Source organism: Protopterus annectens, chromosome 10.part0 (assembly GCF_019279795.1).
Source record: "Protopterus annectens isolate FY-2018-M chromosome 10.part0, PAN1.0, whole genome shotgun sequence".
Classification (NCBI taxonomy): domain Eukaryota; kingdom Metazoa; phylum Chordata; order Ceratodontiformes; family Protopteridae; genus Protopterus; species Protopterus annectens.
The window spans coordinates 1,205,060,641-1,205,087,380 of NC_056744.1; positions in this window are offsets into that span (position 1 = coordinate 1,205,060,641).

The window sequence follows — 26,740 nt, forward strand, 5'->3', positions numbered from 1 at the left end:
TATATATATATATATATATATATATATATATATATATATATATATGTATGTGTGTGTGTGTGTGTGTGTGTGTATATATATATATATATATATATATATATATATATATATATATATATAGATAGATAGATAGATATATGGCTATAGCTGTGTCTGTGTATATGCAATATATACATATATATATATATATATATATATATATATATATATATATATATATGTATGTACACATCCCGTAGGTGCATATATATATATATATATATATATATATATATATATATATATATATATATATATATATATATGTGTATATATATGTAGTTATGACAGTTTTACAGATGTAGACTGGTCTGTGTTGTTTCACAGAGTACAGTGCATTCAAGGGTACTGTACATATGTACACAAAGTGACTGTTGCATTTGTTTTCAGTACTGTGGAATACCTGTAGTAAGATGTGCATTATAGACTCCATGCAACATATATACAGAACAGATGGCTTAGTGGTACATCCACTGACCTCAGTGTGCATGGTCCAGGGTTCAAGACCTACAAGCCTTGTTGATACTGTCAATTAGGACTTCATAAGAACACTTATAAACAGTTGTAAATGTGTTTTCGTGACAGTAGGCAGTGGGTACATGCAGGTAAAAGACATGTACAACTTGCAGTACACTTGAAATATATATATCTGTACATACTTATATACATTTCCCATGCTGGGCACTGCTTAGACCTGCGCAAATGCACTCAGACTTGCTTACTGGTACTTATATATGTTTACTGGTGCTTATTTGTGCTTACACCTGCTTACTAGTGCCTTATTCATTATGACAGTGCCACTTTGATTGATTGATATTTAAGTTAAATATCTCATGCGATACTCATGTCAGTTTTACAGCAAAACGACATTCATTCCACATGGAAAATATGTGCTATTGTTGGGCAAGAACCGTGAATGCCTGTTCATTAGGCGGATGCTCTAAACACTACACTAAAGACATTTACGTTGATTCCACATGTTTTTCTGTATTTGAATTAATTTTATGTGTAAGCTACACTTGGCGGAGGGTAATGACACACAAACATGCTGCGCTTTGCTTACACCTTCGATATTGCAGCAACTGAAATGTATAATAGGGACACAGGGAATCTAATTGTGAAAGTTCTAGGGACAGGGCTCAACATTCCACTACGTGCTTGTGTGTTTACTACTTCAATTTTATTTCACTGTTCATGGACACTCTTGTATGCTTAGCATACATTTCAGTATCCACAGACACTGAATTACTGACTTACTATTAGAGGCAGGCTCTACTAGTAGGCATAGTAGGTTTTGCAACTGTCGGGGCATGTTTACGCCTCTGTAGAGCACTTGTACATGCCCCCTGCACTTGCATATGTTTCCTGTGCACATTGAGGGTGCAGCGGCGCTGCTCCATCTGTAGTGAGGACGCTTGGCACACAGCTAAAACCGTCCTTGCCCCAAGCTTCTTAAATCCCGGGGATGGACTTTTCACACCCTGTACTCATGAAGTATTTTATATTCATTGCTTCACAACAGTATACAATAAATGAGAACACAAGAGTTATAACTACCAAACTATCCATAAATGGGCCACACACACTGGTATGGCTGAATGATGGCTAGCTCAACTGCCCTTTTGATGAAGTAGTTTCATTGATTTAAGATGTAGTCAAACAGCATTGTGTGTGACTATCTGACACATAACAGTATAGATCATATTAAATTAATATCTGTACCTCTCTGGGGTGTTACCAGATTGATGATGTTTATTGTGTCTGGTAAGTCTGTCTGGAGTTGCAGAATAGTGTGAGTATAGCAGTATCTCCATTTTCTGCACCACTGTGCTATCATGGCATTGGTATATATAAAGTTACAGGACTGTGTAGGTGCCACCCAGTATTTTGGCGATGAGGGGCATGGAGCTTCCCAAGTGTAAAATTCACTTTTTGAAACAGAAATTGATGCATGTTTGTTTATTTTTTTACCCCAATAAAGTGACAGTTTGATGAATTGTCATACTCATATGCAAACATAGTAAAGTTAAAATAAAAACAATCAACCTTATTGTAATATTTTCTGTAACTGGTATTGGGAGTTGGAGGGAAGGGCAGAGCTTGCACTGTGGAAAAGATTCAAGTATTTGTAGCACTACTGTTATGATGAAAGCACTCATACAGCTGCACAGTGTTCATCAGAACGGTCATTCTTGCAGGACTTTATTAGAATTTGTTTTCCTGCTGCTTTGTTAAATACCACATTGGCAGGTGCTACTGAAAAATGTTGGTGCAACTTTTATCACCAGAAATAATCTAACTTTCTTGCCACTGCCTGAAGCTTGAAGGAAATTTCTCACAGTTAAGTGGTAGTTATATCATCATATGGCTTAATTGTTGTGTGGAGTACATTCTGTTCAGGAATTGTGTAAAATTAAGTCAAGAGGTAAAACCCCATGGAATATCTATTACAAACAAACGTTTGTTCTGCCAAAGAGAAGGTAACAGTGATCAAACTGGTGGCACCACCAAAAAAAAAAGTGCTCCCACTAGTGAAACTAATGAAGGAGAGATATCTTGAAGCATCCCTAGTGAAGTTCAAACAGTTTGCCTAGTAGGATTAGGAGAGATAGGACTGGAGCAACTAGTTGAGAATCACTTCAATCCAGTTAATCAGAGAGGACCTGAAAGACTTCCTGCAACAGACTGAGCATTAGAACTATGTTAAAGTCCAAAAAGCACTTTTAACTGAAGCTGGTGTTACATCAGATATACAAATTCACATTTTTCATAGCTGGCCATTTTTTTTTAAATAGCATGATCACAATTATTTGATATAAAACACATTAATAAACGATGACAGGTTCCTTATGCTCAATATGTTAAAAATGTAAATATACAAATATTACCTATTTATAAATCCAGGATGGGTTTGCCAGCTAGTTTGGGAAAGTAGGTATTTAAAGTGATCTTGAGGATGCAAAAAATGTTGTAAGTAGGGACATGGTTATGTGAAGAAAAGTTACATTTAAAACTGAACATTAATACTAGTTATGATTATAAACAGAAAGTAGTGCATATAGATATATAATCATTTAATTGTGGAAAAAAAGGGGTCACATGAATAGGATCTTCACTAATAACAATACTGTTATGCCTTTGCAAGTTAGCAAAAGGCATGCTACTTCTAATGCTACATCAACAGAATGAGATGAATTGTGTGCAAGGTTAGTATAGTCTGCCTTTTGTTATTATTCAACTGCAAAAAATTGAGTGTAAAATAATAACTGTTGGCAGGGAACTGCAAGGGCTACTAGATTCTGGTAGTATGGTAACATTTATTAAAGTGCAGTTTGTGTGTTAAATGTGATTCCTTATTTAAAGAATATATATGTGTGCGTGTGTATATATATATATATATATATATATATATATATATATATATATATATATATATATATATATATATATATATATACACACATATATATATATATATATATATATATATATATATATATATATATATATATAGTATATATGTATATGTATTTTTATATATATATATGTGTGTGTGTATGTGTGTGTGTGTGTGTGTGTGTGTGTGTGTGTGTGCGCATGTCTGTATATATTAAGAAATTAGTATGCATTTATGGAAATAAGAACCAGATTCCCATTACTCAAGTAGAACTAGAAACATTGTTTGAAAAAGTTATTCATCTGTTTAAATAGCTTTCGATTTATCACATGATATGGTAATAGGAAAGATTTTATTCACTTTAAAGACATATGGAAGCAGTGGGAAAGAGATTTGTTTTTTGAGAAACCACCTTACAAGTATAGAAAGGGGAACCAACAAATAAATACGTTTACATATATATTTCTCTATGTAATCTTGAAAAAAAGGAGCTGGGAAGTAAATACCATTTAGATTCATTAGATAGAGAGTGTGAGTCCAATAAAGACCTGAAAATAGTTTTAGTATTCCAGAAAGGCATTGAGATATGGCTAGGAACACAGAGGAGAGAAGAAAATCCAATATCAGCTAAGATATATATATATATATATATATATATATATATATATATATATATATATATATATATATATAGATAGATAGATAGATAGATACATATATAAAACACCACACAGTATGTTACTCAATATGACCAGAACCAAATCCACAACAGGAAAAAAAGTCACATAATAAATCATGAAGCCATACTGCCATGCATCAAAAGTTATTCAGCTATTCATATAGAACTGAGGAGCAAAAGTAGAATCTAACCCTGTATTGGCTGGTAAGTTGGAGAACCAAATTCAAGTTGTTTTGAGAAAGGAAAGCAATATAAAAGACACGTTGCAACATCTTGTTTCAATGTGTAGGAATGAGGGTTAAAATAATAAAATGACTGAATGCGAAGCTTCTAACTGATGTCAATTTATACATGAAGGTACAGAAATACAAATATTTGATTGAAAAATTTGTTTGTAGGGGAATTTCTAAAAATTACCAACAATTTAATGGATACAAGTTTTTGTAATTGAAAAAGTGTCCCTACTGCAAAGGAATGGTGATTAGAGGTCTTTTTGGAAACACTCAAGTTGTTTCTTCAGATAAAATTTAATGTCATTGAAACACATAGAATAAATGACTACATGTCTATATAGAGCATTGTAAAATTAAGATGAGATAAATTGTAATATTAATTGTTTATTTTACAGAATACTATATAGTATTTTATTGCATCACATTTATTGTTGTTTAATTGTATTAATGTGGAATTGATGAATACATTTTTAAAAAGAAAATACATTTTATATGTATGTAGTGGTATGGCCATGATTCATCATGTGACTTTTTTCTTTATAAATATGGGTGTTTCCCTTCATGTGTATATTCTGAAGAAGTGAATTGAAATGAAAAGTGCTAAAATAAATATAAATATCCAGCTTCTTCTATGTATTTGTCTGTATTAGCAAATCAAAATGTGTTTTTAAGTTAAGCAGAAACATATTTTAGCACTTAATGTACATAGTGTATATAAGTTTGTCTCATAATCTAGTTAGTTTTATTATACACTATACTATCTGAACAAATTATGCAACTAATATGTTGAAATGATTGTTGTGATTGCAAATTGTATAAATGGTTTCAAATGTTTTTCATTTTGATATATTGCAAACTAAACATTTTTAAAATAAAATATTGGAAAAATGTTGTGTTTTTGTTTAGTCATATTCACTAACATGTTGTGTGATATTATATTTTTCACTTTGTTTTTTTTTCCTGCACCAAGGCTGTCTTGTTGGATGATAGAGAGGACCGGTAAGTAGCTGGGGATGAAGACCAACAGTTCTTTGGAGGAAAATTTAGTAATGTGATGGTAAACTTCACAGCCCTGATTCAACACTTAACCCAGAAAGTTTCCACTTTAATGAATCTAATTATGACTGCACAATAGATATCAACAGGCACAAATGCAATTCTTATAACTGGTCCTTTTACCATATCTGATGAAGGGAAACAAAATAAGTGATTGTACTAACAGGTGAAATATTGAATGATGCTTATAATGGAAGAATCCAGCAGTTGGATAATTGGCTCAGCAAATCATTCCCCTTTGCTGACTTAACATAGTGCTAAATGATGTAAGAGATGGTTCTATACAACTGAATTTTGAGTCACATATGTTGTTATTTGACAGTAAAATTATGACATATAAAATATTACAGTAAGACAATACATTTTTCAAGGAAAGCATAAAGCATGGACATGCCCCCAAAGGTTTGTGCATGTAGAAAATACCCAATACTATTTCAATAGTTGTGGCAAGATATGAGTTAATAAATTTGTTTGACTACACTGGATTTGAAATTGTAAATATTTTACTGAGATACAATGTTTGTGAGATGAAATCATTAGCAGTTGAGATTAAGAACTTGGAGCTGAAAAAGAAGACTGATTTACTGTTTGATTTTAAGAAATTAGAATTTGACAATATTTTCCATTGAGTGGAAAAAATGCATACTTGTTGCTGCTAGGAGGTATAAGAAGTGAGAACAATGAGGCACAATCTACATCTAGAAATTAAATTGTTGGCATAACAGATAATTTTGTAAATGAAGTCATTGAAGTTCAAGATTTTTTTGAGATGCCCCCTTAAGAATGTCAGAGATGAAAGCAGGAAAGTTAGCCAGTAATCAACAACTGAGGGAACAGGTAATCAAAGAAGGGGTTACTAGCAGAAGAGGGGTAGTTGCAACAGGTAAGAAAGACAGTAATAATGCAACAAATGAACACTGATAGTGTTATGCTGAAATATAATGGGCTTAATATTTTTAATTATAGCACTTTGGAAGTTATCCCTACATATTTTGAATTATTTTGTCATGGATTTATGTTTGTATCAGGATACCACTTCCATGAAGTTGATCATATTAAAGAACTGTAGTTCTTCATTTGTAAGAATGACCTCAATTTTTATTGTTAACGGAGAGCTCTGGTAGAAGTTTGGTAAATTAAGTTAATATACCTAATTGGAAAAGTTAAAAAAAAAAAAAAAACTTCCAAGCTTTAATGCTAAAAACATCCATTAAGCACTTTCATCTACATAAAGACTCCATTTTGATCTAATTGGAAAAGTGTTTATAATCAAACATTACATTCTGCCTTAATTGTTTTTGAAAACAAGATGTGAAACTAATTTAAGAAATTTGACTAGAAAGGAAAAAGCTAATTTTTTTTAACAATTTAACAGAAAATGAAAGAGTTTTACTTAATAGTTTAAGCCATGACAAAACTGAGTGGGTAATGAGACTTGATAAGGATGGTAGTGTAGTTCTTATGGACTATCAAGACTATGTCGGTAGAGTATTGTAGTTGTTGACTGATGATGCCAAATATGGTTGGTCTCAAAAAAAAATTTAATTAATATTGTGTATAGAAATATTGATATGCTGTTGCCTGATTTCATTATTGATGGTGTGATTGGTGATAAATTACAATAATATTTACAAGTCAACAGTCCAGTAATACCTGCAATTTTTAGAATACCAAAAGTGCACAAATGTATACAGGGTCCACATACAAAGTCTATAGTATTGTCAGAGAAACTGAAAATGGAGCATTTTACTGCAATTATAGACTTTAGATTAAAAAGCATGTTTTGCCAAACCCCATATTGTTATGGGATTCACTGCATTTATTAAGTAATCTAAAGCATTGTGGGTTCAAAGTAAATATTAAGTTCATGACTATTGGTGCAAAAAAGTATTTTCTTGTATTTTACATAATATAACAAAAGCCAATATGTGATGTATATGTGTGAATATAAATATATCTTTAACAGAAACTATTTAAGTACATCTAAACATATTTATGATTTTTGGATGATATTTTTATTTTGTGGAGTGGGAGGTAGCAAATGTTTAGCATCTTTTATTGAATATTTAAATTAGATTATAGAATGTTTAAAGTTTTCCTATCAATATGCAATGTGCTACACCCATCTAGATCCCCCATTGTGGGGAGCTGTGCCCCCACACCCCCCATAACTATATATACTAACTCCAGGATCACACTACAGTGAAGAAAAGGGCATAAAACATTTGCTTGCCTTACAGTACTCTACACAGTACCAGTACTTCAATTCAGTGAAATGAGATTTGGTGAAACGAGTTTTCAGTAATTTGAGATTTCAGCAATTTGGTCAGGGGGAATTGAAATTCAGTAAAATGAGCTATCAATGAAACAAAGTAGACCCAAATATATATATATATATATTTATATATATATATATATATATATATATATATATATATATGTGTGTGTGTGTATATATATATATATATATATATATATATATATATATATATATATATATGTGTGTGTGTGTGTGTGTGTGTGTGTGTGTGTGTGTGTGTGTGTTTGTATAGAAATATATATATATATATATATATATATATATATATATATATATATATATATCAGGACAAGAGATAGTATTAATGGTTTGTACATGTATTCTATAAATTGCCAATATTTGAATGGATACACATTTTTGTAATTGAAAAAGTATCCTTACCACAAAGGGTGGTGATTGAGGGTGTTTATTGGAAACACATTTGTTGATTTGGCTGATAAAAGTGAATGTTATGGTACTACCTGCAATAAATGACTATATGTCTATATAGAGCATTTTAAAATTACTTTTAGCTAAATTGTAATATACACTGATTTTTACAGAATATTATATATTTTGGTATACATTTATTCTTTTATGTTATGAATGAGAAATTGATGAAACTTTTTTTTTTTAAAAAAGAACACTTTTAAATGTGTGTAGTGGTATGACCATATGATTTAATATGTGACTTTTCTCCTCTAGAAATAGATGGGTTTCTCTTTATGCATTTATTTTGAAGAATTCTATTCAAAGTGATAGACAAAAGTGCAAAAAATACATATGTTCATCACACTGTTGCTTTGAATCTGACTTTAATGGGAATTCAGTTTGTTTTTCTGCAGTTCTATACCAGTTAAAAAGATATGCCAGCACGTAACATTGCTAAATCAGCATATAAGTGTAGAACCAATAGAAGAGAATGAGTTACAGAGTAAAATAAAACGGGGAGTAGACGTACCATTGCAGCCTATATTGCTCCTAAGCAGAAAGTAGAAAAGATGAAAAGAACTAAAGAGACAGGACTGTTCACTGAAATGACATACTCCAAATAAATGAAGTTAGAAAATATATAAAGGCACAATCTAAGAAGACTTCTAATTGTTTACTCAAGTTAAAACAGAAAGCTCTAGAAAATGAACATTCTATGAAGCAAAGAAGTGCTGAGAAGGAGAAACTTGTTAAACATGAAAAATATACTTTAGTAATGTAGTTAACAAGGAAGAAACAATGGTCGAGATTCACTAATCCTCCATGTAAGACTAAATAAATCTTATTTGGAAACTGCAGCCTAAGAGGATGACGTCAGCACACCATGTGTATTCATGAGGGTGCGCTGACTCAACTCTAAGGCTAACACGGAGCATGCACGAGTGCAGAGGGTGTGTCAGACTGCCAAGCAGTCCAAAAATCCACTCCCCTGCAAGTCCCTCAATCTGCAAATGTCAACTGAAATGAGCGAGTTCGCTCAAACGTGTACATACCCAACACTACACTCCCCCACATTCTAATTCCCTGTACAATTCTGAAATGTAAAACTTTCCTTTTTTTTTATTATTCCCGATATAGCTGCCCGTATTTGTGTGTGTTTGCGTGGGTTTGCCCATTGCTTAGCTACAGTTAGCAGTTTAGAGATTGAAGAGGATAAAAAGAAACTTGTATGCAAATTAAGCCAAATAGCAATAGCATAGTGGTAGAGCCTTCGCCCAAAGAGGAGGCATTCCCAATTCGAGTCCCACCACTCCCCTTTCTATTTTCTGTAGGAAACTGGTATAGAAAATAATTCCTGACATTTATCTTTAAAATTTTAGTAAAAAACATTGAAATAGCCTATGTAGTAGTGAACGATATTTTATATATATATATATATATATATATATATATATATATATATATATATATATATATATATAAGAAGGTGAATTGGTTATGAATACTGATGAATGCATAAGTAACATATCTTAAGCAATGTGAAGCACTGCTAAGCAAAGTTTACCAGTATTAAGCACAATTAAGTATAAATGCTCATAGCTTAGCACTGTTTTAACTAGCACAATGGCTTTGCGTGGAGCTGTGCATCACGCCAACTAGCGTAAACAGAACATGTTTGTGCGTAGCTGTGCACTGCGCTAACTAGCGCAACCTTGGACAATGTCAGGCAACGTCAAGCAACGTTGAGCAACGTCGAGCAACTTAGAGCAACGTTGGGCAAAGTTGAGCAAAGTCAGGTAAACACAGCCACACCCCCTAGCCGGTCTGGCCAGTAGTAAAATTAAAAGCAATGACAGGCCTCGAACCCGGGATACTGTGCACCATAATCACAGTACTGAACCACTAAGCCATGACAGCTTTTGATATTCATGCAATGTCAACACACATATACATATTAATGAAAATTTACCCAGTGCTAAGCAGGTGTGCTTTTAGCTGAGAATTTTCAAAACCGACCAATCACAAATAAGTGCGGGAAATGAGTCATATTTAAGCTCCATAGGCGGGAATACTTGCCATAACTGGTTGTAGCTCCCATCCGGAGACAGCATGGCTGGTGTTGGAGAGGGTTCTCACTTCCGAGCGCAACGGTGGGGCATTGAGGAGCCAAAAGTGATGGTTTGGCTCCTCGTCCATAATCATGATGCCAGACTCCTGCAGGGCCAGTTCCAAGGCACTGAATACAAAGGAGAAGCCTGGAACCATCTCGCACATGATATCACCAGTGCCACAGGCATCCCTCAGACTGGTGAGCAGGGCAGACACCACTACTCAGACCTGAAGAGACGCAAGGAGGACCAACTGAACCAGTGGATACAGGAGGCCTGTGGGATGGAAAATGCCCCACTACTGAGTAGGTAGCCATGGAATGAATTATGTAAGAACTGCTATCATAGTCTATATTATGGATAGGTATGTCTCAATATCACTTCATTTACTTCACAGCTGCAGGTGTCTGTGCTGCGAATCAGCAAGCCTATGCAGATAGGTTGCTAAGGCAGGTTAGTAATTATTCTGCATGTATTCTTATATAAAATAAGTGAGAGAGCCTGAAAAAAAGTGTTGTAGCCCAATAATAAAGGTATAATAAGTCTTGAATAACATCTCTGCATGTACTGTTATATAAAATAAGTGAGTGAGCCTGAAAAAGAGGGTTGTAACCCATTAATAAAGGTATAATACATCTTGGATGAGTCTTCTGCATGCACTGATATATCACATAAATGAGAGAGCCTCTAGAAATGTGTGTAATGTAATTAATAAAGGTATAGTTCCTGGAGTGTGTCAGTGTCACTTTCTTCGAAATGTTGTTGTACTCTTGCATTATAGAAAGAGTACTGTTGTATTAAGTGCTGTCAACCCACACTTGGGTAGGACCATAGAAAGTGGATGAAGGGAGTGCCAGTAGCTGTTAAGCATATATACAGTCCTCAACTGTTGGTTCATGGCTGGCATGTATAGGTAAACTAGCACATGAGTAGCTTGTTATTGTTTTCCCCAGAAATGTCAGTGTGCTGCTAGAAATGTAGGGGGCTGTTAAAATATAACTGATAATGTCACCTGAACACATCCAGATATGTAGATATATAAATTTAAATAAAATATATAAATACATAGCAGTAACATCTGCATCCTGGACAGTTTGTATGTTAGATACAGGTCAGGTATATAAGGAACTAGCAAAACCCATTTCACAATTTAACGGACATTGCCTAGTGTAATAAGACATGTAGGGGATATATACCTACAGTCAATAGGAATGTAGTGTAAACTATAAGTACATATAAGTTGTTAATGGAAGTATTTTTTACACCCTACTGTATGTGCATAAGCAATGCAATTCCACACCTCAATAGGTATGTCTAATCTCAAAACATTTGTTGGGACATATGTCCAATTGGTTTATAAATATCTGCATTTACTTTGATGCATGTGCCCTGTTCGAATACCACAATCTTGGTGGCCTGTTGCCACCAATCAATCCTGCATGCTGTTGGAATGTCCACTGTTGTTCTATATATGCATGTGCTATGCTTGCTGTTCAACTGTTGGAACTCTGGTGTGTTGGGTTAATGGGAATATTACTGCATGCTGTTACAACTAATTTGGAATGCTGTTGGCTGTTCCCAACCCATATAGTTATTAAATCCTCCTAAACATAGAATGTATGGGAAGGCCGGTCCCAGCGGACCCCCCTGTCCCACCTCAGCTGGTGATGGCACCTGGCACCAGTAGGTCCAGTGCTCAGCCCATGACCTCCTCCTCCATTGGCCCTGTGCCACCTTCGGGTGGAAGCACTGCAGGGGATGTGGCTCGTCCCCCCTGCAAGCGTGGCTGGAGGAGGGCCACCTATCACCCTCCGAATGGTCAGGGCTGTGGTGCACAGGGAGATCGAGTGTTCAGTCGCTGATCCTCTACGCCAGCTTGAGGCACGTGTGACATGACTCATGGGTGAATCTGCCCCTCCTATGCAGCCCCCAGCACAGCCACACTCTGGGCTGTGAAGGTGCAGTGGTGACTGCCCATGGGTAGGGATCTCAGTTCCACTGTTGCCATCTGTGGGCTCATGGGCTTGCGATTTCCAAACATCCTTCCCCGTCAATGTTGTTCACCCACCACATGTGTTATACTCCACCCCTGTATGTGTCTTGTTTGTCTTGTCTGTTTACCTCCCCAACCTACCTCCCCAAATATACCTACTTCCCCTACCCCACATTCCACTCTCACCTGAAAAAAAAAGGGCAATCTGCTCCCAAAAAAAAATTACGCCCCATACATAGCTGCCCATTTTGCACACATGTCTGATGGACATATAAACTGATATTTAATTGGCAGTACAACACACTTTGTTGTCCTCACCCCTCTCTCAGGGGTGGAAGGTTTCAAATTTCCCTCCAAATTACTAGCATATGCACAGCTGTTGCTGTTAAAGAAATGGGCAGCTATGGACCTTCCCTACACCTGTCCTGCACATCCTGAGCTGTTTTCCCTACTGCCTTTCCCTCTTTGTGCCCCTTTTTCACCACTTTCCTATCTCCCCATTTTCTTTTCTTTCAAAGAAATGAGCACGGGGGTTAGCAGGAGTAAGCACGTTTAAGCAGTAGTTAGCGGGTTTGCGCTAGTGAGCGCTTACGTGTGCTTAGCTAAGTATTGCTAAGCTTCACGCAAACCAGCTTACAACTGCTTAAAAGTGCCTTAGTCACCCTGCATGTGAGGTCCCCTGTTCTGCTCAGCAGCAAAATAAAACACCACTGTCAGTCTCGAACCCCGGACCTTGGACACACTAGACTGCATGTAGTACCACTAAGCCACAGTAAATATACAGCAGGTTGTTGCTGAAATATATATATCATGCATCACAATGAGTGAATGTAAAGGAAAGATAGGCATGCCATAACACAAAACCTGTTCTTTGGAACATTACCAGCAGTTGTTGTGGAATTGCATTACATGACTGTGATAACAGAACCAGACATTCTAGCAGTACTTTACAACCCCCACACAGCATCATAGCAGGACAGTCCCCACCGAAACGTACAAAATACCTGTGTGTTCAGGGTCCAGCAAGGATGTAGGTAGGCATACTCAGTACTGGAATTGTCCAGTTTCCATGAGCATCCTGTGCTAATGTCAACAATAAAAAGCACCAACTGTGCAGAAGTGAGTAAATTAATATTCACAGTATAGCAGTTCACAAACAGTTCATGTGCCAAATGAATACATCTCAATAACTATGTATGTATGGCAGCTAAATGTATAAGTAGAAAAGAAACTACATACTCCCATGTATCTTGTGTTAGCATTTGTAGGGGTGAGTACAATTCTACACTGACAACTGTGTACTGGAAGTGGCAACATTCAGGTCTGAGTACAACATTCAAATCACTGGCTACACCTCTAGCTTCAGATATAAGAAGTATACCAACCATCTGACTTACACAACGGTGTCCACAGCAAACAAGCATGGGCCCCATTTTGGAAAACTGAAAGGGCTACGCCTACCTGACCAAGCAATTTATAGCATTGGGTTGCTATAACAGTGAGTACTGCAATTACCACAAAGCAGGCTGCATGCAATTACCAAATGGTGGCCACCAATTGGTGAAGAGGCCATCACATGCACATGTGCAGATACTTATAAAAGCAGGCTGTACTTGCTGTCCACACATGCAATCATTTAATTGCAGCTATGGAGAGAGAGAGAGAGAGAGAGAGAGAGAGACACACAGACAGACAGACAAACACTGACAGATACAACAAGAGCAAGAGCAACAGCAACAGAAAAAAAGATATTAAAAAAATATACTAACAAATAAAAAATAAATATATTAAAAAAAAATTATATAAAGCACATGGAACTGACAAATACAAACACATACAAAGGAAAGGTATGTAACAGATATGTATTTACTGGCATGTAGTAGATGTTTTGAAGAGTACTCTACATACTTTGAATCAGCCATATGTGGCAGCAGTACGTATCTATGCACAGATGTCCTCCATAACTACTGCCATGGAGAAATCAGTGTGTAACTGTGTGCAGTGGGATATGACTGTGACATATGTAGTTCAGCATTAAATGTCAAACATCTGATCCATGTTATCTGTGTTCTGTACAGTAGTGTTTACAATGTCTGTTTGGGGGAGTAGCACATACAGTTATATAAAGATGGATGTAACAGAGTAACAGATGCATGATAGTCATATTAACGTGTAGCTTAGCATTGACAACAGCTGTACCAGGCTAGTATGCTAATCTAGCATTTGCAGCTATGTATACACCCTCTAATATTACTTTGTGCTCACATGTGACACCTGTTCATGTTGCAGCAAGGCCCAACAGGTCAGCCGTGAGGTCCACAGACTTACAACGGTGTGGACCGTGTGTGTGTATGGCACACACATACAGAGAGCTCAGTCTGTATCAGATATATTAGCATCTGTACATGTGCATAGAGCAAGGGACGTACTGCAACTGTTTGTGAAGGGTGGACATATATATGTTGGTGAAGGTTGTTATGTGCATATTTCTATGTAGGTTGCAGTGTGTGGCAAACAAGACAGCATACAGTGCTAGTATATGACATGTGGTGGTTAAACGGTGTGGGTATGATTTGTCTGGTTTGCAGTGTTGCAGCCAGTAAGGCCTGCTAAAGCTACATGGGCTGAGAACACCTTCAATGCATTCCGCACAACACTGTGCAATATTATTACATAACTGTATACCTCACAACCTTCGCATAATTGATATTCCCACCATGAAAGGTGGACTGTATAAGTGCCTATATGTATATCTATAGGTACACCAATGGATGTTAATATGTATGTGTATATATATATATATATATATATATATATATATATATATATATATATATATATATATATATATATATATATATATAGAGAGAGAGAGAGAGGGTCATATTTACTGCGACAGATGCCTGGTGACAAAGCCATGGACTCAAGCTCAATGTTGAAACTGCATTGGCATCCCTTCTGGCAAAACCTCCGTAGCCATGAACTACCACTTAGGTGGTTGTCTACTTAGCACCGAAAGTGTGATAAGAAACCATGAGACACAGGTGGACAATAGTCTCCCCTTTGATAATCACAGTGCCACACTAGTCATGTAATCTTTCTATGTGGCACACCTCCTCACAAAAGGTGTCATCCAGGGAAATATAGGTCAGTGTTCACCTTTCCTCATCACACATAAATCCCACTATAGAGTACAATGCCCCATGTGGTATGTACCTCACAAGACATCTACAGCAACTAGAAAAGGTCACAGACATACCTCACAAAGAGTAATACCGGCCTCAAACAGATGCCCTATGCAAACCCACAGTAGCAATGCCACAGTTGTTGCCACTGACAAACTGTCTCATATCCTTGTAGGTCCCTCTGATGTGACAGTAAGGCAGCAGACCCATGCTGGTGAGTGTGTTTTACATTTAATATTGCATGATATATGTGCATGTCATAGGTGAGGTGTAGGACATGTACACGTAACACACCTACGCATAATGCATGCTGTGCATGTTTGCTGTGAGACTATGCACATCCCAGTAATGTGTGTAGCTGCCTCAAACACATGCACTACACAGAGCATCCCACACAATTGTGGCAAAACTGTAGTGGACATTGGATAGGCAGAGTCGATACACATGCACACAACATACACAACATTGTCATACGCAGTACACTTTAATATGCTACACATGGCATATTCAGACACCCGCTGTAAGGTCACACTCCAGTATCCCAAATGTCATCCACACAGTACACATAATATACCTGAGTGGTAGGGGCCTATCATGGGCTGTGCGACACTCTGCAACACATAACACATTCATGTTAAGCAATGCTCCCTATTGGGCACCTTAAAAACCCATGTAACAACTGGTTGTGAAATGGTGAATGTAGCCATGTTACTGCAGTTCAGGTACAGCATGCTAGGTGCCAGTATGGCACACATTAGTAGCCTTGAGTGACCACAGGATGCTGCATGATGCTGGCTCATGGTACTACACCCCATCCAGTTGCAGTAACCACAGTACTACACATAGCATTCATTGTTATGCACCGCACTGTTGTGTGTGTGCAAACATATGCACCTATGCACAATATGCATAGCAATCACCATTTGTACAAAGTGACACATATATGTCTTGCAATGCTTTGGAGTATATAGGTCACATGACACACATTGGGTATGTGTGATGTTTAATGTTACAGTTGTGTTGTAGCATGCCATGTCATGGTTGGCACTGGCATGTACACAATATGTCCTACACTCACCATAACCACTGTACAATGGCTATGTTGAGCAATAGTATTCCATCAGGTATACATGAACCACTCATCCTGTGTGTATACATAGCATGCATGTGTTAAACCTGTGTGCACAATTATCTGCTAAAGACACAGATGCTCTAATCATAAATGGATATCTATGTGACACACATATACACATGCAGCCATGGTATGTATACCTCTGAGTGATGGTGCACATGACATTGCAGAGCTTTCAATACTTGCACAGCAATGTTGTGTCCATGTACACATTGTGTTCCAGGGTGAGGCCAATCACTGAACAACAGCACACATGCATCAGAGCCATGTATACTGTTATTAGCAAGGGCTGTCTACACCCGCACTGCATGCTGTTGAGCAACACACGTCCTGCATGCTGACATGTGTGATATGGCTGTTTGGCTTGTGATACTTTACCCCACCATCTACCACTATTGAGTATGTTCTGGATTTCTGGTGGTGTATATATGTGTGTGTGTGTGTGTGTGTGTGTGTGTGTGTGTGTGTGTGTGTGTGTGTGTGTGTGTGTGTGTGTGTGTGTGTGTGTGTCTGTTTAAGTGAGGTGTGTATTTGTGTGCATGTGTGCATGTGTTCATGTGTGCATGTGTTCATGTGTGCATGTGTGCATGTGTGCCTGTGTTCATGTGTTCATGTGTTCATGTGTGCATGTGTGCATGTGTTCAGGTATGCATGTGTGCATGTGTTCCGACATCATATACAGGTCATAAAGTGTGTTTCCTGCCTTCCTCTCACAGGTGCTGAAGTTGGGCTGGTTCACTGCAGCAGGGAACCTGATGTCACTAAGCAAAATAGTGATGATGAGGATAGGTGTGTTGAGGCACAGGCATGTTTGCCAGGGTCTGTCGTTGGGCCACCAATTGACAGAACACAAGTTTCCACCCCATCCATGCACACAGTCATACTGCCAACACATCCATCACCAATGCCCTTAGCTGAGGGACAGTGTACAGTCGGCACTGGCCAGGGCAGTGTGGTATCTATGGCACATGCATCCCAACACAGCAGCCATACCCAGATGTCTGGAAGGGTACCACATAAGCAGATGTCCAGGGGTTCTTGTCAGAGCACTGCTGCTCATCATGCCCCTGGCAGACGTGCCACAGGTCTTACAACCTCACGCATATTCCAGGCTGTCATGGAGGCACAGGCATGTATGGAACAGTACACCAGACAGGGACTAAGGACAAAGAGGGCACATAACACCGCTGTAATTGACAGTATTCGTGACCTAGCAGATGCCATCTGTAATAACACTGAGGTCACTGATAGACATTGGGGTGAGACATTAGATGCCCTCCGCAATGTCATACCCATGTGTCAGGACACTGTGGGATGGTTGAGACGTGGATGTATGCCAGCAACATCAGTAACTGGCAGTTGCCGCGGACGTCCCTCAAGTCACAGCCACTCCCGTAGTGCCAGTACCAGCCCCAGCAATGTTGGAGATGGGCTGTCCATAGACCGTCCTAGAAGATCATGTGTGCGTGGCTCTGGACAGTCCCAGCAGGGAACTGGGTCCAGTGTACATCTGTCCACCTCTGAGGATAGTACCCTGTCTGGCTTAATACCTGATACTGTCAGTAGCACACCTGCCAGGCACAGGTACCGTGTCCATGGCCAGAGACAGTGATCTGTAAAGTCTGGCAGGTACAGTCTGTGGCTGCCCCAAAAATCCCGGTATATGGCAGCCACATGGTGGAACTGTGTGCATGCAGACACACACACACATAAAACAGACACCTAGGGCTAACACATACCCACACACATTACATCAACATTGGCCCATAACAGTACTCTTGGCCCTCACACACACACACACACACACACACACACACACACACACACACACACACACATACATGTCGATTGTATGGCTCAATGTAGGCCTCTGGCAAACCAATAACACACCCTGTGCATATGATGAAACCTGTGCCACCTCCTATCATCTGTAACATTGATGCAGGAACAGGCTACCATGGTGATGATGCACAGGCTGACTTTATAGCAGTATAGCAATGTTAGCATGTTTTCAGCAGTAGAGTGTAATGATATCCTTGAAGGTGTAGCTGAGCAGGCATGATGCATTAAAGCTATGATTGTCAATGTAGTATTGTTTACACCAGTGTTAGTTCCAATAGTGTATTGTCTGCCCACGTGCCACTTGGCTGATGTGTGTAGTACTGGCAGCATGTGTTAGAGAGTGGACAGTACATGTGGGATGTGTGTAGCACAGATTTGCAGGTGTACATTTGTGAACATGGTGGAGGTGCACTGTCTGCATGTATGTGCATAGTGGACACATGTGCAGGGTGACATGCCCTGTGTTACACAGTAACGTTCCATAGTTTCTATCGGTGGCCAGTATGCATTGTACTACACACATTTTGGAACTTGAGTACTCATGTGTGTATGACATGGTTTGACACTGTGCTGTGGGTGATACTGTTACTATCTGTCATTGTTTTGCATTCTGGTAGTATACATAACCTCAACAGCCTGACCATAAACAATCGTTAGATGATGTCTTGACAACTGACACACAGATGTAGGACAAACAGTAACATCTGGATACTTCAGGTACTATACTATGCCAGTAACCAGTGGTATTCACCTGCATCCATTCCTGAGACCACTCCTGTTTGCCATATAGCTCTCTTAGATACAAGCAATCACAGTAGGGATATGTCCGTCCATGTCTGGAAATGCATACTGTGGCCTATAATGCATTCTCCAGATGACACACACATCCTCCACAAGGGTATCATACAGACAGATACCTGTTGTCAAACCCATGCTGTAAAGCTATAAGCCAACCAGAGCATAGTCATCCACCTTTATGAAACATAGTATCCCCACAGCACCACATAGGTAGTAGCCACCAACATGTTGAACAGGTATCGATGTGTACATGCAGCCATGTGTTACGTCATCTCTACTTTGGTAATCACATTTCCAAAGGTATTTAGAAATCCCTCGCTGGATCACATAAGCAATAAGGGGTCTGCATGCATATCCACAAAGGTTGTTGTACACCTATAATGAAAAGCCATCATTGACAGACTTTGCTATGTTTGAACAGGTTTGTAATATACCTCAGCCATAAACCCTCACTCACACAATTCAATAGAAACCGTAATGATTGTGTGTGACACGGATGACCTAGGCCAGGGATCACTGCAGTCGCTGGCCTTGTCACAAGCATACAGATGCGACCTAAGGTCTGGAAAGTGGCAGCAGACTCTGGCAAAGATGACAGATGTGTTCATGGAGAAAGCAGGGTTCCCACCTATGAAATAATTAAGGTCACATGTATGTATATGTATTTGCCACACAGCTACCTGACATGTGCAATGCACATACTGTTGTCATACAGTAGTAAAGGCAAAGCCCACAACACATTGACAAACAGTGTCACACACATAGAGCTCATACACACTCACCAAGTGCAGGCTTCAAACCTCTACCTAACTACTTCATGATACTAGAGGAGTACGCATTAACACGACGCGCTATATACATTACTGGGAGTTCAATTTTCCACAGGTATATTTGTAGGATGGTGACATCATCAGACTTGACAAAGATTAGTATACCACTTTTAAGGTGTTTTACTACTCTACAAAAAGGTTGCTCCTCTCCAAGGAGATCACACATGAACACACACACACACACTTGTCAAGTGCAGGATTCAAACCCCTGTCTAACTACTTCATGATACTACAGAAGTACACATTAACACAACACGCTTTACACATTACTGGGAGTTCTCTTTTCCACAGGTATATTTGTAGGATGGTGACATCATCAGACTAGACAAAGTGGGTTATATTAGGTGACATTAGGTGGGCTACATTGAAGGAATGTCTAAACACTTTGGCCATGTGATCATCAAAAGAGAGTTTACTATCTACCTGTGTCCCCAGGGCCATAATGACTTTCTCTGTACATACCAGATTACCACCTATGTGGTAATTTGTGTGCACTCTGTTTTATCCAAAGGGGATGACTATGCATTCTTTGGCATTCTGCTTGAGGGCATTGTTTTGACACCAGGTATCTGTCTCTGTAAGATCCTTCTGGAGAATGTCTGTGTCAGCTGTAGAATTGATTATGGACCACAGTTAGCAGTCATCTACAAACCTGTTCAGCCATACTCCTCCGATGCTTGGCTGTACCTCTGAGCAGTATCTACTGAAAAGGTGGGGTCCTAGGACCAAGACCTGTGTGATGCCATTTGTGACTGATTTAGAGTCAGACATGGTACCCGCAACCCTGAACATGTGTGTTTGATCTGTGAGCCACTTGGCCACCCATCCTGTGACATAGCTGTTAATGTTCAAGCTGGTAAGCTTGTCCATGATGACAGAGTGGGGAATGATGTAGAAAGTCCTTAGAGAGGTCCAGGTGGGCTGTGTGGACTATTTTCACCTCCATCTATGTCCTTGGTAACTGTTTCAAATTAGTCAACTAGGTTTAAGAGGCAGGATCTGCCTTTAACAAGGGCAAGTTGGGTAGAGTCCAGTGTCTAGAAGTCCCCAATGTCTCTGTTTATGGGTTCCATGATAATTTGCTCCATAGCTTTGCAGACCAGGCTGAGTAGACCTATAGGGCAATGGTTTCCAGGTTCTGTTGTGGCACCCCCTTTGTGGAGCTGGATGACTGTTGGTGTATGCCATTCTTTGGGTACATAGCCTGTGGTACAACTGAGTCTGGACAGTGAATGTAGGTGAGGGTGTAGTTCCTTTTGGGGCTGGTGTACGACGCAGCCTGGGACAGCATCCAGTCTCATTGATGCTGTGTTCTTAGCTTTGGAGAGGGCTGTCTTTACCAGCATGTCCATGAAGTCTGGGGCTCTGCATTCTTCTGGGATGGACACAGGCCCTTTTGGGGGTGATGGGGGGGAGTTTGCACTGAACCTGTCTCCCAAGATGTAGGCAATGTAAGTTGGTTCAGTGTATTTCTTGCCATTTTTCAGTAGTTGACAGCATATTTAGAGGTTGCCACCTACATGTTTGGTATAGCTAACGAAGGCTTTGTGGTTGTTATTCTTACATTCCTTGGCAATTTGTCTTTAGAAAGTGGCCTTGGATTGTTTTATGAGCGATCATTGTTTCTTCCTAATAATGATCAGTGATGCCTTTCCTTTTGTGAAGTTTGCTCTATCATGTGTTTGTTTCCTCCTGCTGTTGTCTAGCTTATTTATGGGTGATGACCACCAGATCAGTTTCTTACTTTTGGAGGAGTGCATCTTGGTTTTATTTGGGATGTCTCAATCAATGCATCCCTGTAGATGCTCACAGGATGCACTTGTAAATTATTTGGCGGATTGTATGGCATTATCCTATAGCAAGGGGGCTTTGGAACTTTCCACTTTGGTCTTGGGAAGTGTGCAGTTTGCTTTTGAAAATGTCTTCACAGTGGTTTCATTGACTGGGGGTGGGCAGGGTGTGGATGTCCAGTGTGATTACTTTCTGATCTGATATTACCAGCGAGGGGTTTATCACTGTTGTGGTACACTGGCACCCCATGTTGGTGATGATCAGGTCCAGTATGTTGTCACCTCTAGTGGGCATGGTGACCAGCTGTTCTAGGGTGTTAGAGTTTTTAACCTCTAGGAAACATTGGGTGAAGGACGTTGTTCATGAGTAATTCTCCCACTCAATGTTTAGGTAGTTGTAATCTCCTCATATAATGGTGTTTGATAGGACCTTTGTATTTTCCACTGTTCTCGGGAATATTGAGTGAGGTTCCTGAGACAAGGTAGGTGATCTGTAGCAGGCTACAATCTGATAAGCAGCTTTGCCCAATTTTAGTTGCACTTGCATGGTCTCCAAGGCCTCATGCTGTGCCCCTAACCTATAGGTGTGGGTATCCATAAGGTAAATGGATACACCCCTTCCTTTGGTATTTCACTCATGGTTTTGGGTCCAAAGATCAGAGGGAATGTGAGTGTTTTACGTGGAGCATGTCCAACAGCTCTGTGTTTGACATAGCTTTGTATGTTAGGCAGAGAACACCTCTGAGTAGGTGATATGCAAGGGAGTACGGCTGGAGCATTTTGAGATGGTCTGTGTATGGCATGTATTTCAGGCCGCTAATGCTCTTTGTGAGGTATTGCTGCAGACGTTTCAGTTGTTGTAGTTGTCTTGTGAGGTACATAGCAAAAGGGGCATTGTACTCTATTATGGTTCTAGTGAGTGATGAGTAGAGGGGAACAATGTCCTCTTCTATTCTGCATGAGACACCTTTTGTGATGAGGTGTGCCACATAGGAGGATTTCCTGACTACTGTGGGGATGTGATTATCACAGTTGTCTCCACTGTCCACCTGTGACCAAGGTCTCTTGCTACACTTTCAGTGTTAAGTATACCACCACCTATGTTGTAGTTCATGGCTACAGAGTTTTTAACAAAGTGGATGACAATGCACATTTTGGCATTGAGCTTGAGCCCATGGCTTTGACAACAGCCATCTGTCACAGTGAGGCCCTTTTGTAGGATGTCCACATATTTAGTGTTTACAATTATGGCTCCTAGTTTGCAGTCATCTGGAAACTTCAGTAGCCACAGACGTTCCATGTTAAAGTTTACTTCAGGGAAGTAGATACTACACAGGACAAGACCCAGGACTGGAGCCTGTGGTACTGCACTTGTTACTGGTCCAAAGTCATACATGGAGTCTGCTACTTTCACAGTGTGTGTTCTGTCAGTAAGCCTGTTGGCAACCCATCTTGTGACATTGCAATTTATACCTCATTTAGTGGGTTTATCTATATTTACAGAGTGTGAGGTGGTGTTGTAAGCCGTGGCAGGATCTACATAGGTTGTGCGAACCACCTTACCCTTGTCTACGGTTCCGGTGACTGCTTCAATGTCATCTATCAGGTTTAGGAGACATGATCTGCATTTTACAAACCCAACATGGTTGTGGTCCAGGATTTGGGGATCACAACTGTATTTTTTATAAGTTGTATGATGATACATTCCATGGCCTTGAAGGGCAGGCTCATCAGGCTAATGGGGTGCTAGTTCCTGGGGTCCGTGGTGTCTCCACCCTTGTGTAGTGGGATAATCGTCACTGTGCAACATTCAGTTGGCACAAAGCCTGAGGTGTGGCTATGACTGAACATGATACGTCAGTGTGGTGCCTGTTCATTCTGTGGTTTGTGTAGAACACAGCCTGGGAGGTTATCTAGTCCCATGGCTGCTGTGATACTGGCTTTGGAGAGTGTTTTTTTACTTGTGCAGCCGTGATGACAGCAACTTTGCTGTCTTCCATTATAGTGATGTGCTCTTTCATGGGTGAGAGGGGGGTAAAGTTAACACTAATCCTATTTGCCAGGATGTTGGCAATATCAGTTGGTTCTGTATATTTAGTGCCATTGAGCTGTAACTCAGAACAGATTTGAGTGTTGCCATGACATGGACCTGTCTGTTGTGCATTGATCTCCTGAGTAGACAGTATGCAACAGTACAGATTGGGTTAAATTCAGTCTTGTTGCATGGGGCAACTGTTTGAGGCCAGTAATCCTCTTATTGAGGTACTTCAGTGGTCTTTACAGCTGCTGACGGTGCCTAGTCGGATTCATAGAAAGTGTGTTGTGGTACTCTCTGACGGGTCTGATGACTGATGAGTAGAGGGAACTTCCTTTTACCTACATGCACAGACCTTGGCAGGTTGTGTGAACATATAGCATGATTTTCTGAGCACTTTGTGAATGTGTTTCTGGAAGTAGAGATGACTAACCACATTTGTCCATAGATCCCTTATTATCACCTCCATATTTAGCCTAAGTGTGTGAGCATGCCCAGTATGACCTTTCAGTATGTTGTTGCCTGACATTTGCTTTGTTTATTTAAGGATGTGAGCATGCCCAGTATGACCTTTCAGTGTGATGCTGAATGAAATCCACTACATTTGTTGAAGTGTGTGAGCACAGCCACTATAGACATTTATACTACATGTGTGTGTGGAAAATCAAGTTGTATTTTTACAGCAGGGCTCACATTTGTGTCATAGATCAACAGGGATCATGCTGTGCCTGCAGGGCTTCCATGAGACACTTTGCATAGACTTATCAACATTTCTACATACAGGGGGGGGCAGCTATTCTTTGTACATTTCTACCCAGGGGCACACCTGATTGTTACTGTGGGTGTACATAGGATGAGGGGTTCACCTGACACTTATACACATTTGCTAGGCCTGCACTGCTATGTAAGGTACTCCATTTCAGTCTGTACTGTTGCCTATTGTACTGATGTGAGGCATACTACTGTATTACAGATCTTAGCGTCCACTGTCACGTATATTAGATTGCGACTTCATAGCCTACCCAACCCACATCACACTGCCTAGCCTGCTGTTCTCTGTCTGCATAGGCCTGTGTGGGAGGTTACCCATATGCCTCTTTAGGGGCATGCTACAGCATTTCTTTGTATTTGCATTAGTGTACAATTGTCCTGCTGTGTCTGTGCCAGTGTAACGCTGTCATGGCTTAGTGGTTCAGTACTGTGACTACAGTGCACAGTATCCTGGGTTCGAGCCCTGTCACTGCTTTTTATTTTCATGCTGGGCAGACCAGACTGCTTAAAGAACAGTAAAGCAGATATGAGCATGTTTACCTGACTTTGCTCAATTTTGCCCGACCTTGCTCAACGTTGCCCGACGTTGCGCTAGTTAGCTTGGGCAATTTTGTTTACATATACTAAATAGTGGTAAAAGCTGCTTAGCACTGCTTTATATTGCTTAAAACATGGCAATCATGCCTCAGGTGGTGCTGCAGGGCTGCCTATGTGGGATGCACATAGTACAGTCCCTATACATGTGTAGAAACAGGTAGTGTCAAGTTAGGCATCCCTTTTAATTTATGTGCGAGTCAGAGAGAAGTATCATTTCCAGGGTTCCTACTGAGCCAGTGTATGTGCTATGCGTTGCCTCTTTGCCAAGGCCAATTCATACCTGGCATGCCTCCTTTTTCCTACTGGGGCAGGCTCAGGTTGTTCCTCCTCCGAGTCACGCTGTGCCTGTACAGGCCTTGGCAATGGTGGGGGGCTGTTTGGCCCTGCCCCATGCTGTTCCTGCTGCAGCTGTTTTCACAGGATCATGTTGTGTAGCATGGCAAATATCATGTCAATTTGGGTACATGTGGTTGGTGAGTACTGCAAAGCTCCACCAGATGTGTCCAGCCACTGGAACTGTGACTTGAGCATCCCAAACACACGCTTGATTACACATTTCATGTTTGTGCTTGTGCCTCATTATGGAGTTCTTGTTCAGGTGTGTGTGCATTTCTGATGGGTGTCATCAGCCAAGGCTCCAGTGAGTATCCAGTATCCCCCACTAGTTGACAGTCAGGGATGTCCCCATTGGCAAATGTCTGGTACAGCTGCATCAAACGCCAGATATGGGAATCATGGTAGCTTCCAGGGCAGCCAGCACACACATTCAGTAGTATGCCCTTGGCATCGCACATGACCTGGCAGTTGATGGAGTGGAAGCCCTTGTGGTTGATGTAGGCCCTACCCCGCTCACCAGCTGGTGCTTTGATGTGTATGTGCGTGCAGTCAATTGCACCCACTACCTCAGGGTATTCCACTATTTGCTGGAAGAGACGCATATTGCTGGCCAATACCTCATGGGAATTGGGGAAATATACATGATCACCGACATGTGCTGACATGGCATTTAGGAACTGGTGCAGTACCCTGGATGCTGATGCCTGTGAAATCCCCATCATATCACCAGTTGGTCTCTGGAAGGTACCTGTTGCTAGTATTCTTAGGCCGACATATACCTTGGTTTCCACTGGAATGGGTTCCCCTCTGTTGGTTCTGTGTGTGAGGCGTGGCCTGCACAGCTCAACAATTTCCTGCAGGAGGTCTCTGTCCACTCTATAGCACTCCACTATCTCCAGCTCATGTTGCCCCTGGTAGGTTACCCTGGGACTGTACACTCTTCTCCGTCTCCTCACTGTGGGTTGCTCAGCAGCATTCGCAATGGCACCACCCTCAGCATCTTGCACATGTTGCCTTATAATAGCAATGGCAGCCCCTAACATTTTTTTGTCTCAGTTAAGCTTTTTAAGTTTTCACTTCTGTTTGTAGACTACAGTGTTGCAGTGCTTCTGAGAAAAACATGGGGGAATGTTTGCAGAGTTTTAAGTGCTGGGCTGGGCTAGTGTACTGCCTGTGTAATTGGCTGAT